General features: G+C 37.8%; 1 long non-coding RNA gene across 4 annotated transcripts; it reads left to right on the top strand.

The window, feature by feature from the left end:
* Window positions 1–1,000: 1,000 nt before the first annotated feature.
* Window positions 1,001–15,592, top strand: LOC143490898 (uncharacterized). 4 transcript variants are annotated; one of them, XR_013125025.1, is made up of 9 exons: window positions 1,001–1,015; window positions 2,398–2,423; window positions 3,588–3,642; window positions 5,565–11,334; window positions 11,479–11,594; window positions 12,073–12,164; window positions 12,787–14,147; window positions 14,257–14,442; window positions 14,544–15,592. It is a non-coding gene; the product is annotated as an uncharacterized LOC143490898 (long non-coding RNA). The 4 variants fall into 4 exon arrangements; XR_013125027.1 differs by lacking the exon at window positions 1,001–1,015 and having other exon boundaries at window positions 1,053–2,423; window positions 12,787–13,190; window positions 13,492–14,147; XR_013125026.1 differs by lacking the exon at window positions 1,001–1,015 and having other exon boundaries at window positions 1,053–2,423; window positions 11,451–11,594.
* The last annotated feature ends 2,701 nt before the right edge of the window (window positions 15,593–18,293 follow it).

The raw sequence follows: 18,293 nt of genomic DNA, 5'->3' as shown, positions 1-18,293 counted from the left end.
AGGGCAGTGTAGTTATGGGGCAGTTGCAATATGAAATATATATGTCATGAAGAGGTTTTAGGAGTGTCAGTTGTCACAGACAACTCACATGTCTGATGATGGTGTATGTAGTGTATGTGCTGAACCTATGACTGAGATGCGTAAGCATGTATGTAATCACTGGGTAGGTATGGGTGAAGCAATGTGTATATGAAACCAATAGGTAGGCCAGTGCATGTGTGTGCATGTATAATAAAGAGAGAGAGAGAGAGAGAGAGAGAGAGAGAGAGAGAGAGAGAGAGAGAGAGAGAGAGAGAGAGAGAGAGAGAGAGAGAGAGAGAGAGAGAGAGAGAGAGATAGGTTTGTTGTGATTATGTGAAAGTGTTCATGAGTAAGGGCTGTATGTGAATGTGTGTCTGTGTGTGTATAATGGGCAGTGTTAGTTGTCACAGTGAGCATGTCTGACATAATATGGTGGAGTGTGTAATACAGAGAGAGATAAGAGGGAGAAAAGACCATGTGTAGTGAGTACTGTAGGTAGATCTGTGAGTGTTTATGCTATATGTGATACGTTTTGATTAGAATGCTTGAAGTGGATTTCTTAATGAGAAGTCTAGACAATAGGCCTATGAGGCAGTAAAAAACATGACTAAATAATAATAAAAAAAAAACAGAATTTATCAACATGCTGACAAATACTTATTTTGGTTTGTCATGGTGTTCTTGTGGTAGCCAAGTATAATAAAGAAAGTGAGTGCATGTTTACTTACAGGGCTGTGTGTGTGCGTTTTTGAGGCCATGGGACATGAAAACCACACAAGACATTTACTTCTAATTATTTGATTTTCAGAATCATAAATATTAGGATCACAACAAATGTGATGGCTTTAAAAGACTGACTAATGTGGACTTAAAGTCATTGTGGTTGTTGAAGGGTGTCTGCTGCCCGTGTATCCTGTTCTGGTCGATGGCCCCGCCCCAGAATGTTCCCTCGCACGTGCGATCAGGTTCTTTCGTGCATTCTGCTCTTGTTGAGGTAAGATGTGCTTTGGTCTCTTAAGTAGTGTAAGACAATTGTCTAAAATGTGCTGTTTTTTAATATGCTGGGTTAATGTTCTTGTTTGTGATAAAGTTACTTGTGTGTACGTAAAGTTTAGTGAGGGAGATAATGAGATAAATTAAGAATAAAAGTATGTTATAATGTAATTAGCGCGTGTGCTAGTTCAATGCTATCATGCTGTTTGCGCTTAGCATGCTAGTCCGATTAGACAAATGTCAGAAATGTGTTGTTTTGACGTCGGATTTTTGCTCTAGATTGTTTGGTTAATTGTGTTTAGATGGACGTTTTAGTGTATGAGATGGCAAATGAGCTAAATAAAGGATTAAAGTATGTTATAACGTGGTTAGTGCGTTCGCTAGTACAACGCTAGCATGTTCCGTGCGTATGCTAGCGGAACGTTTTTGTGCTGTTGTAGTTGTCCAGAGTGCCATCAGTTTTCATTTATATTGCCTAGTTCTTTCATGAAAACGAGTTATTTGATGTTACATATATTTGCAGTGTACATGTATGAGCAAGTATACATGATTTGTATATGTATGAGTAAGAGCGGTTTTGTAGTTGCTCTAAGATGGCGTGTGGGTCTTGTGCCTGTAATGGCGGCGCCCAGTGCAGCTGACCACGAGGGCGCTGGCTGAGTAGGCGTGGTTGTAGATGTAGTGAAGTAGTAGCACTTACACGTACTGATTTATAACTGTACAATCGGGCGATTCGTGTATATGGTTTAATGTAGCCCAGATAATGGTGTATTTGGGTAAATGAAGCGTCTGCTGGGTCGAGTGTTGCTATGCATGTTTTGTGCTCGTTGGAAAACCTGGTCACGCACAGGTTTTAATTTTTTTAGTCAAAATAATGGACTATGAGTATGTTATGTATATAATTTTTTACGTTGTGTATAAAAATGTACGTGCTTGCAGAGGCAATTTGTGCTTTTTATACTAGTCTGAATGTGAATGTTTTTTTGTGTCGGTGGTTTGTCAGCACCAAAATGTATGTGAAATATGAATAGACGTCTATCACATTGCAAATGTAAATGGAGTTATTGCATTTGAATTTTGAGCTCAAAGTTGCTTGTATGTGTGGAACATGCGTGTTAGGCTACATTTTCATTTTAATATTGACACAGAAAAGCTTCCATACTTATATACACTAGCCCAAAAACTTGATAAGTATGGTGCTTTAGTGACGCTGTATAACTGTAGCCTTAAGTAGAATAGAAAGATTCTAAGTGTCCAATTAATGATTCATGTCGTTATAGCAGCTTTTTAAAATTATACATATGAATTATTTTAACCCATTAATGTTTACTAACTGTTACAAATGTGTTCTGTCTATTTTCTATGAATTGCCTGTTGGTGAAGGAGAATTCTGCTGGAACACATTAAAGGTATGTTTGAAGTGTATCGTGTATGAGCAGTGGTTGAACTGGTATACTTTTATAAAACGGTGCACACAATGAATGGTGAGAGTAGTTGATGTGCTGCAGAATAATTGTTCATTTATGATGAGTATCTGTAGTGATATGTAAACACTTGGAAGCAATAATGTAAAATGTATAGAAGAGAACTCAGAAACTGCAGCTCCAACTTCTCAAAGTCCTGTTCAATGTGTACCCTGTCTTAATTGTGCTTTGATGTTTGAAACTTGATTAGGTACAGTAAGTTAACCTGCTTATTGCCTAGACTAAATTTATACTCCTATTTGGAACAGAGTAAACTGCAGTGTAACGGATGTCTTGAAGTAGTCTTCATTGTATTCTGTGTTGAGGACAATTTGATGCATTCTCACAGTTTAATTGGCTCATGAATATTCTGTCCAATAGTTTAAAGATTATGCAGCAGTAATTACATGAATGCAGTGAATGTGTAGTATTTGCGCTAGAAATATTTAATGCATGCTATAAAATAGCCCATCAAATGGTAATACACTTGTGAGTATGTGCAACAGGTATCACATGTGCTGCTGATTACATGATACTGATCAACTTTGAAAGATGTGAAATGTGCTGTTGGTGTGACAATTAAGACACAAGAATAATAACACACACACACACACAACGCCTGCTGGTTGAAGATGCCACACACACGCGATAATCTTGGAGCAACGCCTGCTTGATGAAGATGCCACACACAACGCCTGCTGGATGAAGATGCCACACACACATGCATTTTAGCTGTGGAGTTGATTTTGTGTTGAGTGGTGTATACAAAATTATTATATAGTATTATTAATTTAACAACCTGTGTTGAAATTGATGCTTAGAAGTTAGAATGGACTAATATTTTAATTATTTTCACATTTTCATTTTAAAATTAACATAGATAAACTTCCATACCATACTTATATACACTAGCCAAATAACTTGATAAGTATGGGGCTTTAGTAATGCTGTATAACTGTAGCCTTAAGTAGAATAGAAAGATTCTAAGTGTTTGTCCAATTGATGATTCATGTCGTTATAGCAGCTTTTTAAAATTATACATATGAATTTTTTAACCCCTTAATGTTTACTAACTGTTACAAATGTGTTTTGTCTATTTTGTATGAATAGCTTGTTGGTGAAGGAGAATTGTGGTGAAGGAGAATTGTGCTGGAACACATTAAAGGTACGTTTGAAGTGTATCGTGTATGAACAGTGGTTGAACTGGTATACCTTTATAAAACGGTGCACACAATGAATGGTGAGAGTAGTTGATGTGTTGCAGAATAATTGTTCATTTATGATGAGTATCTGTAGTGATATGTAAACACTTGGAAGCAATAATGTAAAATGTATAGAAGAGAACTCAGAAACTGCAGCTCCAACTTCTCAAAGTCCTGTTCAATGTGTACCCTGTCTTAATTGTGCTTTGATGTTTGAAACTTGATTAGGTACAGTAAGTTAACCTGCTTATTGCCTAGACTAAATTTATACTCCTATTTGGAACAGAGTAAACTGCAGTGTAGCGGATGTCTTGAAGTAGTCTTCATTGTATTCTGTGTTGAGGACAATTTGATGCATTCTCACAGTTTAATTGGCTCATGAATATTCTGTCCAATAGTTTAAAGATTATGCAGCAGTAATTACATTAATGCAGTGAATGTGTAGTATTTGCACTAGAAATATTTAATGCATGCTATAAAATAGCCCATCAAATGGTAATACACTTGTGAGTATGTGCAACAGGTATCACATGTGCTGCTGATTACATGATACTGATCAACTTTGAAAGATGTGAAATGTGCTGTTGGTGTGACAATTAAGACACAAGAATAACACACACACACACAACGCCTGCTGGTTGAGGATGCCACTCAACGCCTGCTGGTTGAGGATGCCACTCAACGCCTGCTGGTTGAGGATGCCACTCAACGCCTGCTGGTTGAGGATGCCACTCAACGCCTGCTGGTTGAGGATGCCACTCAACGCCTGCTGGTTGAGGATGCCACTCAACGCCTGCTGGTTGAGGATGCCACTCAACGCCTGCTAGATGATGTGCCACACACACAAGATTAATCTTGGAGCAATGCCTGCTGTATGAAGATGACACACACATGCATTTTAGCTGTGAAGTTGATTTAGTGTTGAGTGGTGGTATACAAAATTATTATATAGTGAGTAAACATGGTTGAGTTTAGTGTCCAGTTGAGTAAGTGCACAAATGATGAGCTGAACAATGTATTATTAATTTAACTACTATTGAAATTAATGCTTAGAAGTTAGCATGGGCACGATAACACCCAGCAACATTTTCATAATACATATTCTGTTTCACAATGCATTATGTGGTAATATGTTTTAATTGCTAAAGTGGAACCAAATGGAATGTTTTTGTTTAACTTGTCTGTTAGATTAACTACGCTATTGGAACAAAGACATTTAATGTGTTAAATTGTTTATTTATATATACACTAAGTGATCAGTGCTTAGCACAAGTAGAGTATATGAAACAGCTGTTACACAGGTGCTGCTGACATCAAGCTCCTGAATCAGATGAAGAATGAATGTTGGCGTTCCAAGGAAGAAGCAAGAATGTCCTGTTGAAGCAAAGCCTGCTGAACACATCTCACACACACAATACATTTTTAAACTGTTGAGCTGAAAGTGTTTAGTGATGTACATATTTGCAACTTAAGCTTGTCTGATCAAGTATTCTGATGTGGTTATTTGTTTTAAAGCTATACAGCTTTTAAATGAGCAGTAAAGCGTGGTTTTGCTCATTGTATTCTGAAAAATGTACATTAGTGGAAATGGTCCCTTGAATCAAGTCCCTTGATTATAAAGTAATGCTTAGTTTGTATAACATGGTGTTAGGAAGGCATTTACTTCACAGTAATTTCTATATGCAATACTGTAACAATGTATGCAAGTAAGAAATTAGTCATGAATACACCTGTCACGAATACAATGTCTGTTCTGATTTTTTTTTACCTTTTTTCTTTTTATGATTTGATATGTGCTGTTTGTATTAAGTAATATTGATTGATTAGTATGTCGTGTTGGGATAGACATCATAGGTTTTGACTGGTTGTGTGTTTGTATTTTCAGATGCCTCGCACGAAAGCTTCGCTGAGGTCGGCTGCAGCCAGGAGGAGGATTACGGAGCGGCTTGTGGCTCAGACTGACGGGGTTCTGGCTTTTTCCCCTGACAAAAAGGTCCTGACTGAGACTGTTCCTGTGAGCCACAGCTGTCCTGCAGACCAGATCTCGTCTCTGACTGACGGGGTTATGCCTTCATCCCTTGACAAAAAAGGTCTGACTGACACGGGAGTGCTCCTGAAGAGCACTCCTCAAAGCAATTTACAAACTCAAGCTGCCAAATACCTGCCAAATACCTTGCCAAATACCTTGCCAAATACCTTGCCAAATACAATTGCCAAATACTTGCCAAATACCTTACCAGATACAAGCTGCAAAACTGATTCTGATGAATGTGTACATGTGGATATGCTCAGAGGTTCTTTTCATCAAGCTCATCCAAAGTTTGGCATAAACAGTAACAAACAATGTGTTGCAAATAGTATTACTGCCATCATGACTAACAAAGTAAAAAATGTGCTTTCTTGGACAATCAGAGACCTTGATGATGTTCTGCTGAATGGTGACAGATTCTACAGCAATATAAGAGATGCCGGCAAAATTCATGATCCATTGGGCTATTTATATGTTACAGATGTACCTACAGAATACACTGTGTGTGGATATGACTTTTCAATAAATTTTCATGATGAAATGTTTACTGGGAAGTTTGGCGTCACTGAATATGGACCGTTACAAAACGTTCTTATGTCACATGATGAGGCAATCCGAAGAGTGTTTATGCAATGTGAAGCATGTTTGTTTACTGTTAAAGAGAATACATGTGCTATCATTAAACAAGACTCCTGGTATGTGCTGATTGACTCTCATTCACGAAGCGAAAACGGTGCACGTATTGATTCAGGCAAGAGTTTGGCTGCTTTTTATGCTGACATGGAATCATTACTTAACCACGTTATGATACTTGGTCTTTCACTGAAAGCTGAAGGAGCACAATTTGAAGTTACTGGCGTTGTTGTGAACATAACTGGCAGAAGCACAGCGGAAGAGAAAACACAAGGTGGTTTGTCTGTCACTACACACCGAGAGCTCTACAGCAGTGTGCTAAAACGAAATCGTAACACAAATGAAAATGAAACTAAAAAAGGTGACGCATTTGACCGTTCACAACCCTGCAGCAAAGCAAACGTGCAAAGTAAACGCAAAGCAGCTGACAATGATTCCGAGGTGAAAACGGTACCCGAACTGCATGTTGGTAAACGAATGAAGCATGTAAACAACCTTACCGATGTATCTGTGAGAAATGACAGTGACGTGCTGATTGGCGACACACAACGTGAATACTTTCAGTTTTGTCCATTGACAGTGAAACAGCAGAAGACATTATGTTTAAGGCAAAACGTTGTGTACATCGAACATGCTCGTAGCGACCAAATCATACCAGTACCGATGGGTGATCCTTGTGAAACAAAAACTATCATTGGTGACGGTAACTGTTTATTCAGATCACTGGCATTTGCAATTAGCGGAAGTGAGAAAGAACACAGAAAAATACGACGTGCTGTAACTACACAAATGGAGAGAAACGAATCTAAGTACATTAACTGTCTTCGACAAGGGTTTTCATCTGTTGCAAATTATCTTGCTACTTCCCGAATGAAATACGTGGGAACCTGGGCTACTGAAGTTGAAATACAAGCTGCAGCCGATCTTTTTTTTACCAATATATTTACATTCACTAGAAATACGTGGCTAAAATATTCATCGTGCAATAGTTGCGACCAAGATGCGGGAATATACCTCAAACATTGTAGCGAGTCTCATTATGAAGTAGTGACGTGTGTTAAAGTTCCTGATGGACAGACCTGTGCCGCACTAGGTTTAAAGAGATGTGACAGCAGAAAATCAGAAACAAAGTCCAGTCGCTCTGAACTTGAGAAACGGAGAATCAAATATGGAACAAGCCAGGAGGAAAAGATTCAGAGAACACTGAAACGATACCGTGAAAATGAAATATACAGAGATAGTGTCAAAACACGTAGCAGTGTTGAATACGCAACGAATTCGCAACATAAAGAACGGAATAAACAGTTAAGCATAAACAAATATGCGACGGATATGGAACACAGAGGAAAAGTTAAACAAGCAAGTGTAAACAAATATGCGACGGATATGGAACACAGTGGAAAAGTTAAACAAGCAAGTGTAAACAAATATGCGACGGATATGGAACACAGAGGAAAAGTTAAACAAGCAAGTGTAAACAAATATGCGACGGATATGGAACACAGTGGAAAAGTTAAACAAGCAAGTGTAAACAAATATGCGACGGATATGGAACACAGGGAACATGTGAAACAATTAAGTATTAATAAATATTCCTCAAATGAACATCACAGAGAGACTATAAAAAGACAGAGTTTTGACGCTTATCATACCGATCCAGAATATCAAACGGCTAAGAAAAAGAAGAGTATGGAGAGGAGTTTTGAAGCTTATCATCATGATCCTCAACATCAAGCAGCTAAGAAACAACTTGGTATTGAGAGGTATAAAACAGACATCTGCTATGCTAACGTTACTAAAAACAGAAGTAAAGAAAGAAAGAACACAGAAAAAAGGAAACACAAAGATATTAACTATGTGACTGAAAACTTCAGAGAGAAAATAAGTACTGGTCCTGAATATGTGTGCTCAGTATGCCATCGACTATTGTTCAAGAATCAAGTAATCAAATGCAGAAAAGATACATATCTCAATAAAGCCCAGGAGGTTGTTTCCATAGCAGAGAGATGTATTACTGACACATACTTACATCGATGTAGTCATACCTGTGTTCCTAAGTGTAACATTCAAACTGGCCCTGCTGGATCACTGTGGATTTGCTACACATGTCACAGAAAGATTCTTAATGGGAAAATGCCAGAAGAAAGTGTTATGAACAATCTTGCACTAGAACCAATTCCACCTGAACTACACAATCTAAACTCACTTGAACAACATCTGATTGGGATGAATATTCCATTCATGAGACTTGTGTCTTTACCAAAAGGTGGACAGAATGGTGTTCATGGACCTGTTGTGTGTGTTCCATCTAACATTACAGATGTAACTGAAGTGCTACCAAGAACAGAAAATGTTGATTTGATGATTCGCATAAAACTAAAGAGGAAATTGACTTACAAGGGGCACTATGAGTACAAATTTGTTAATACAGAAAAAATAAAGGATGCATTATTGTACCTCAAACAACATAATGACTTTTACAGAGATGTGACATTTAATAATGACTGGGTCAATCCACTAAATAAAACTGAACATGAAACACAAGAGCCTGATGACACATGTACACAGCATGTTGATGAGGAGAACAATGATGAGAATAATGAATCTGAAGATGTGGATATAGATGAAACCTTGCACGACAGACAACAGCACGGTATGTTCATGGATACCTGTTTACAACCTGTTGATATTGCACAAGAGGTTTTGGATCAGCACTTTGATGGCATAATGTCTGTGGCACCTGCAGAAGGTAATAATCCTGTAAGGCTCTTGAACGATCATTCAAATGAGGCAAAGTGTTTTCCAGTTCTATTTCCAAATGGTACGGGTACTTTTCATGACCACAGAAAAGAGAAACTCACACTGAGCAGATACTTGAACACCAGAATACTCAACGCAGACGGACGTTTTGCAAAGAACTTGGATTACATTTTTTATGGTCAATATTTGTCAGAGTTAAATCAGATTGTGTCAAATGTGTCTATTGCATTGAGAAAAGGACATGATACACGCAACAAACCTGTGATTACATCAGAAATGTTGACTAACAGAGAAGCCTTGCAGAACATTTTCAATTTTGATGAAGGGTATAAATTCTTAAGACCTATTCGTGGTACACCCCCTTTCTGGCAAAGTGTTCAAAAAGACCTGTTTGCAATGGTGCGACAACTGGGTATTCCCACATGGTTTTGCTCATTTTCATCTGCTGATCTGCGTTGGCCAGAATTATTGCAAACTATTCTCAAACAAGAGGGGAGAGAAACTTCTACTGATGATCTAGACTGGTCAGAAAGATGTGCTCTAATAAAAACTAACCCTGTCACAGCAGCCAGGATGTTTGAACATCGATTCCACTATTTCCTTAAAGATGTGATTATGTCTGAAGCACAACCGATTGGCGAAATTGTTGATTACTTTTACAGAGTTGAATTTCAACAGCGTGGCTCACCTCACACTCACTGCTTGTTTTGGGTCAAGGATGCACCTCAAGTGGACAAAAATGATGATGATGAAGTTGTGTCATTTGTAGATCACTATGTGACATGTGAAATGCCATCGGAGGATGACAAAGAAATGCATGACATTGTTTCCAGTGTACAACAACACAGCAAAAGACATTCAAAATCATGCAGAAAAAAGAAAACAACTTGTCGTTTTAATTTTCCACGCCCACCGAGTAGCAGAACATTTATAACAAGGCGTAAAACTGACAATCCTGAAAAAGATGCTAAAGAGAAAGATGAGAATTATGTGGAATCAGCCAAAGGTAATAACATGCCTTCAATGGAAAAAGATGTAGCAGAGGCTATCATGAAAAAAGTAAAAGATGCGTTATTGAATACAGATGTTATCTTTGATTCTACTGAGGAGTTATTTGCTTCGCTTGGTATAAGTCAAGAGATATTTGAAGCTGCTTACATCAGAGTGTCTCGAAAAACTACTTTTGTCCTAAAAAGAAAACCAGGTGACATATGGGTAAACCAATACAACAGAGATCTTATACGTTGTTGGAATGCAAATATGGACATTCAGTTTGTAGTTGATGCATATTCTTGCATTGTGTATATAATCTCTTACATTTCCAAAGCTGAGAGAGAGATGGGATTGCTTTTGTCACGTACTCAAAAAGAAGCCACAGAACAAGGTAACCTTGACGCTAAACATGCTTTACGGAAACTCGGAAGTGTATTTTTACACAATCGTGAAGTTTCAGCTCAGGAAAGTGTGTACCGACTTACTAACATGAAACTGAAAGAAGCCTCTCGCAAAGTGCAATTTATTCCTACTGGTGATAACGTAGTGAGAATGAGTCTTCCACTTCACGTAATACAAACGCGAGCTGAATATGACAATGATGATAATCAAAACATATGGATGAACAGCATCACAGACAGATACAGATATAGACCAAAAACGGACGAATTTTCCCAGATGTGTTTAGCCAGTTTTGCATCGGAGTACAGAATATTGTCAAAATCTGAAAGTTCAGCTCGTGATGCCATAAAGTTGGAGAAAAGCTTAGGATTCATAAGGAAACGGACACGAACAGATTCTGCTGTTGTGCGATACGCTCGCTTTTCACCCACAAAACATCCAGAGAAGCATTATCAAAGTATTTTGCAATTGTTTTTGCCTCATTATTTGGATTGTCAACTCAAGCCACCAACTTTCAACACTTATGAGGATTTTTATAAGACTGGGTTTATCAAATATTCTGATGAAGAAGTCCAATCAGTCAAAACAATAGTAGACTTAAATATGTCATATTTCGAGAAAGATGCTGACACAATAGATGAAGCCGAGGAACAGTTAAAAAGAAACGGTGCAGTGGAAGATGCTTGGGCGGAAATCTGTCCAGAGAATGAACGTGAACGTTTAGAATGTCTTCACAGAAAAGAAAATCCTACTGATGAAACAGAGCAAAATATTTCTGCTGCTGACATACCTGATTTATTACCAGCTGAACCACGCTGTGCTATAGGAAAAGAGAAAGGTATGCGAAAAGAGGAAGCAATGTATGTGCTTCGTTCACTAAACGAACAACAGTCTGAAATATTTTACAAAATTCGACATTGGTGTTTAGAAAAGACACTTGCTAAAAACCCGCAGCCATTTCATGTGTTTATATCTGGTCCAGGTGGTGTTGGAAAATCCATGTTAATCAAAGCAATATACTACGAATCATGTCGCATCCTGTCCCGATTGTCAGATAATCCAGATGAGACGCATGTGTTAATAACAGCTCCAACTGGTGTAAGTGCATTTAACATCGACGCTGCAACAATACACAACTGTTTCTCTATATCACCAGAGGTAACGCTGCCTTATCAACCGCTCGGAGATGAAAAGATAAATTCACTGAGAGCTAAATTGGGAAATCTACAAATTGTCATTATTGATGAAATCTCAATGGTTGATCACAAACTCTTATCGTATATTCATGGCAGATTGAGACAAATTAAACAACAAGGAGATTATTCTGCTTTTGGAAATGTGTCTATAATTGCAGTTGGAGATTTTTATCAACTTTCTCCTGTGAAAGGAAAGTCTCTATACACTGAGCCTAAAGGTGTAAATCTATGGCAGAACCACTTTGCATTGGTTGAGCTGTCACAAATCATGAGACAAAAAAACATGGAGTTTGCTCAGTTACTGAGTCGTTTAAGGAAACACAAAAGACAAGATAATTTGTCAGAACATGATGTGAATATGTTGAAATTATGTGAAACAGGTGGTGAAGGTGATGAACTGGACAGTACTGCTCTGTATATTTATGCAACAAATGCTGAAGTGGATGATCACAATGCAAACATGTTGAAGAAGGTATGTGCAGACATTACTATCATTCATGCACAGGACTTTGAAAAGGTTGCAAAAACAGGTCGGCTGGAAAAAATGCATGGACATCATGTTCATACTACCCACACGTCTTTACCAGAATCTCTTCACATCGCTGTAAATGCTCATGTTATGCTTCTTAAAAACATTGATGTAGCAGACGGACTTGTAAACGGTGCATTTGGTACAGTTGCTGAAGTGTGTTTTGATTCTGAAGATGACTTTCCAGCCAAAATATATGTCACATTTGAAAATGAAAGAATAGGAAATAAATTAAGAGCAAAACATCCTTGTTTAAAACCAGGATTTGAAAAAGCCACTCCTATTTTCCCTGAAGAAGAAAGAGTGACAAAAAGTGGTGGAATGCGACGACAGTTTCCCCTGAAATTAGCTTGGGCTTGCACTGTTCACAAAGTACAAGGTCTTACTGTGGAAAAAGCTGTTGTGTCACTAAAAAAGATATTTGCAGCAGGACAAGCATATGTGGCCTTGAGTCGTGTAACATCTTTGGAAGGGCTTAAGATAAAAGATTTCAAAGAGAGTGCTATTTATGCAAAAGAAGACATTGAACAGTCATTACATAACATGCCTCTATTTATTGAACCAGTGACAGAGCTGCCACCTCCCTGTGGGTCATACAAGATTCTTCTGCACAATGTTGAAGGACTAACATGCCATGTGGAAAACCTGAGACATGATACGAGGTACATGGAAGCTGACATTATCTGTGTGACAGAAACTTGGTTACAACCAAATGATTGCAACATTGATATTGAATTATCTGAATTTACATTCTATAGTAAACCCAGATGTTTTTCATATGACACTAGTCAGGTGATGTTTGCTGACTTGAAGGATCGACAACATGGTGGTGTTGGTGTGTATTATAAACGACATACTGGTTGTAGTATTGTTGATTTACCATGCATTAACATTGAATGCCTGCAGTTCATCCTACCTCAGCTGAATACAACAGTGGCAGTTCTGTACAGACCTCCTTCCTACAATCTGGTAATGTTTCAAAATAACCTGATACACTTGATTTCTCATATTGACAGGTTCCCAGGAAGAAAAGTGATCATGGGAGATTTCAATGAAAATCTTTTTGTAACAAGTACAGTCAGTAATACTATGCAACTCCATGGCTTTACTCAGGTTATAAGAGAACCAACAACTGAACATGGCACTTTGATTGATCATGTATATATCAAAGATGTTTCTGCAGAAGATGTCAGTGTTTCTGTTATGCCAACATATTTCAGTTTTCATGAATGTATTGTACTGAATTGTTTTCATTAATCTTCAATTTCAGGTACTTAACGTTTGCTGACGGTTTGCTGACACTTTACTGACAATTTGGTGACACTTTGAACTAAAACTTTTGATTAAGTCAGGCACAAATTGAAGCGTCCACGATGTGGGGGGCTGGGGGATACAGGGGGTAAACTTTCTGGACGGCCTCTTGTGGGAACAGACTAAGGAGCTGAGAGTGCCCTATTAACTGGTTCACAGCATTTTATTTTATTGTATGTATTATTTATTTTATTTTTTTATTTTATTATGAAATATAAAGGTATTAATATAAAATACAGGCCAAATGTTTAACAAAGCAAAACAGTTCTCAAATCATCTGTTAAAGGACTGTTGACAAATATCATACTTCAGGACTGAATCCACAGGTAATACAGTTTCCAAGAAGCAATAAACATGGACATTTAACTTCACATCTAATCCTGCACAAACCAAAATTCCTGATTAAAGGCTGGAGCTATTGGTCAAAGAGTGGTCAGTGCTGCCTACATGTCTGGGAACCTGGTGTCATACAGGAAAGCCAGGAATGTCCTTCTAAAGGCCAGGGACAAGTTGCAGTCAACTATCAAGGATGTGACATCAAGCACATATGGAATCACTTGCATGCTATCACAGATTACAGAGATGGACAGATTTGGTATCTGCTGCGTTCACCAGGTAAGATGTTCTATTGTAATTTGGAGACAAACATATCTTTATGTAAAGTTAAACTACCATTGTACTGTGACAGGTGCACATTAACCATGTCTGTGTCTGATGTGCTCAGATCTTTATGGAGGGTTCCCTTACACAAGGCATGTGGTCTTGATGGCATCAATGGTTCATCAGTGTGCACTGTAGGACCATGTTACAGTCATCTACCAATGATGTCACATCTAGCACATGTGGATTGGCATACACTCTATCACAGAATTAAAAGGTGGACAGGTCTGTGATACAAGTGTTGCTGCAGGTATGCTAAACATATTTCATATTCCTTTAGAGACCAGACAAACACCTTCACTCTAACTGTCACAGCTGCACCTTAACTATCTCTCTATTTGATGTGCTCAGATGATTCTTCAGGAGAATTCAGTCACACAAGTCCTTCCTACCTGAGGCTCAACTTCCATATTGGAGGGACTGTGACTACTAGCTGGGCCGCCCAATGGAGGATGGGTTCCCTTTTGAGTCTTGGTCCTCCCAAGGTTTCTTCCTAATCATGCCAAGGGAGTTTTTCCTTGCCACTGTCGCCCCTGGCTTGCTCATTAGGGATATGGACCCATGCGCTTGTAAAGCTGCTTGCATACTGCACATAGAGATATATAGATATCTACACATATTGTGATTACTAACTACAGGTCTGCTTTGAACTCAATAATGACAAAATTTTAATTTACAGTGGACTGTATTATTATCTGATGTTTCTTTTATTTGCTGTGAACCAGTACAGGGCACCTCAGCTCCTTAGTGAGGGATTATTACAATAGTTATACTATACATTATCATAAATTTTTTTTTATTATATTTATCTAGAGAAATGATCTCAAATAAACAGACTGAATGTCACAGTCCTGCCTCCCTCCTGTCGGTCATGTCTTCCGTTTGTCTTTTATTTTGAAATTCCTCATTGTGTCTGACTTCACTCCCCTGCCTTGTTTTCTGCCCCTCGTTATTGCTTTCTGGTGTGTCTTGTTAAGTACCTTCTTTGGTCAGTGTATTTAAGTCTTGCGTTTAGTCTCTTATGTGGTCTGTTATTGTAAGTACCACTTGCTTGTATGTTATTTGGTATCTTGGTCTTTTGTGTCTATAATACTAGTCTGTGTGTACTCCTTGTATTTTACATTCTCTGTTAGATGTACTTTGTGTGGTTTTGCTTGTTGTATTTTCTTTTCTTTAGCCTTGCCCACCCAGTTATTTCTGTTAGTGTTTGGTTCATATGTTAGATGTTTGATTTATTCTTGGTGTCTGTTCTGTGTGCTGTGTATGTATTCGTTTTGGTATTAAATCATTGGTCAGTCCGCACTTGCATTCAGCCTTCTCTCCTAGTTGTTATACTGAACATGAAAAGTTTTGCATTGTGTTGATTGTCAGTTATAAATAAAATACATTATGTTTATAAAGAGGTTCTCGTGTGTTATTATATTGACAGTTTGCACTGGTCTCAAATAGAGCCCAAATATGAAAATGTTTGTCAATATATAATGTTCTGACAATTTTATGCAAATGAAAATCACATACACTTGTTGTTTTTAGAAAATTGGGATTAGGGTTAGATACAAAGGCCATAGACCAAAGGCCTTAATCACTTTGAGCATGTGAGGTGAAATAATCAGAGGTGGACATTACAGGTTCAGAAAGTAAAAGTCTTCAGCAGGATTTTACTGAAGCTTGCTATATTTTCTAATTAGTGCAATGCAGGTAAAATGTGGAATCAACACAATCCAGGAGGACTGAGCAAAATCCTGCTGGTGACTTTTACTTCCTGAACTTGCAATGCCCACCTCTGGAAATAAGCCTCTTGAATGCAGATACTTAGTGCACATAGCCTGTATAAACAGATCTCCACATATGAGTGATCATGAGAACTTTATGAAAGAGTTTAAAAACTTTGACCTTTAAACAATGCGCTGTATTTTGGAAGGGAAAAGTCTAAAAACTATATGTGCATTTCAAATTTTGTCTCACAGCTCCATCTACTGGCCAAATAATTTGCAACTTTTGACACTTATTGCATGAAAGAGGTTTGTATACCTTTGGTAAATATATACAGTGCAGTGTAGTTAGTGTCACATGTCATCAATGATGAATATAAATCTTTAACAAAGCTGTTAGGACAGATTTGCACATTTTGACCTTTTGGCCAGCAGTGCCTTTTATTTCATATGATCAGAAAAGCAATAATTTACAATACAGGCAAAACGAACACAAGTACTCATGTTATTCTGTCCACAGAAGAATTAGGACATCATAAAAGTTCAGGACTAATCCACAGATCAGCAGATCATCCAACAGGAAGTAGACATGGACACTACTGCATATATAGATGGACCCAATCAAGAAATAACAGGCCATTGAGGCACTAAAGACAAAAATACATTTTATTGGAAAAAAATTATTCAGATCATAGAACTAAATCGCATACTGAGATTAGCTTTGTGTGTGTATGAGTGTGTTTGTGTGGTGTTTCATGTGAGCAATAGTTTTCAGTCAGTTCCGGAATTTAGTATTACCATACTGATATTATAGTGACAAATAAGACATTTTAGTGAATTAAAAGGTTTATTTATGGTCAGGCAGTGCACTTTTATGAGATGTCATTTCAAAGTTAATTATTTCACTGTTCTGAATCATACAAGCCCCATTACTCGTCTGCATTCTGCATAACAGGATTGCATCACAAGTTTTTATGATTTCTTAGGTTTTTGGGTACTGTAGCGCCCTCGACAGGCCAATTTGAGGCACTAAAGGCCCAAAAGGTTCAAAAGAAATTGTATTGGCAAAATGATTTAGATCACAGAACTAAATCGCATGCTGAGATCAGCTTTGTGTGTCTTTGTGTGGTATTTCATGTGAGCAATAGTTTTAAGTCAGTTCCGGTGTTTGACCACTAGATGGAGCCCAAGTACTATCATACCGATACCTCATTAATCTCAGAAATGAAATAGGACATTTTGGTGAATTAAAAGGTTCATTTCTGGTCAGGCAGTGCACTTTTTGTTATGAGATGTAATTGCAATGTTATAGATCTCATTGATCTGAATCATACAAGACCAATTACTTGTCTGTATTCTTTATAACAAGATTGCAGCCTGAGTTTTTATGATTTTCTAGGTTTTTGGGTACTGTAGTGCCCCCGACAGGCCAATTTGAACCAAACTTGGCATACCTCACAGGGACCTCAGGCTATATAAGCAGTTCAAATTGCGAGTTGATCACTTACATGGTTTATGAGTTATAGCAATAAAGGTCATAAATGGCATGGCCACAATGATATAATGGGAAAATGGACCAATCAGATAAATAAAAATCCAACATTTTTTTAATCACTTTTTACCTACAGAGTCTACTGATTATGCTCATAGCAATTTTTCCATAATTGGATCAAATTCCTATGACTAGTTTGTAAATAGCTATTTTCAAACAACAGATGAATGTGACAAAAGTATGCATTTTTTAATAGGACTTGTAATTGCAAAGTTGTCAGGTCTACTGCAAGGAATAAAAAGAAACAAGTTGCATGTTCCTAAGTGAAAATTTGGAGGAGTTATGCATGATTTTCACAAATAGCGCCACCTAGTGGCCAAATGTTTTAAAACTGCACAGCATGACACATAGTCCTGAGATATGCACAGTGGTGAGGTTTGATGTTGTTTGGCCAATGGTAAGTCTGTCAAATGGCCAATTAATTCAAATAAAAATTAATTGGCTCATGGCGGCCATGTTTTTTGAGTGATGATGTCATCATTGTGTGTCTTGATATCACTTGGGCCCCTGATGATGCCTGTAAAGTTTTGGCTTGATGTGACTAATGGTTTCTGAGATACAGTTTTTCCCATGTTATAGCGCCCCCTATTGGACAATCGAGGCCAGCTTTGACCTATGACCTCGGAGTCATGTGCCCTAACAACTGTTAAAATTTTATGAAGATCCGTCAAAGCGTTGCTGAGATATGGCTGTTTAAGTAAATTTGGCCACGCCTTGGAGCTATTGATTGACATGTGACAACCAGACTGTATGCAAATCTCAAAATGTTTTTAAGCAACTTTGATAATGAGATTCTCCTGAATATTTTGACACCAAGGTTGTGGTGATCCGATGAAA

This window comes from Brachyhypopomus gauderio, unplaced genomic scaffold, assembly GCF_052324685.1.
Source record: "Brachyhypopomus gauderio isolate BG-103 unplaced genomic scaffold, BGAUD_0.2 sc67, whole genome shotgun sequence".
NCBI lineage: Eukaryota > Metazoa > Chordata > Actinopteri > Gymnotiformes > Hypopomidae > Brachyhypopomus > Brachyhypopomus gauderio.
This window is presented reverse-complemented; position numbering and strand designations above follow the sequence as displayed.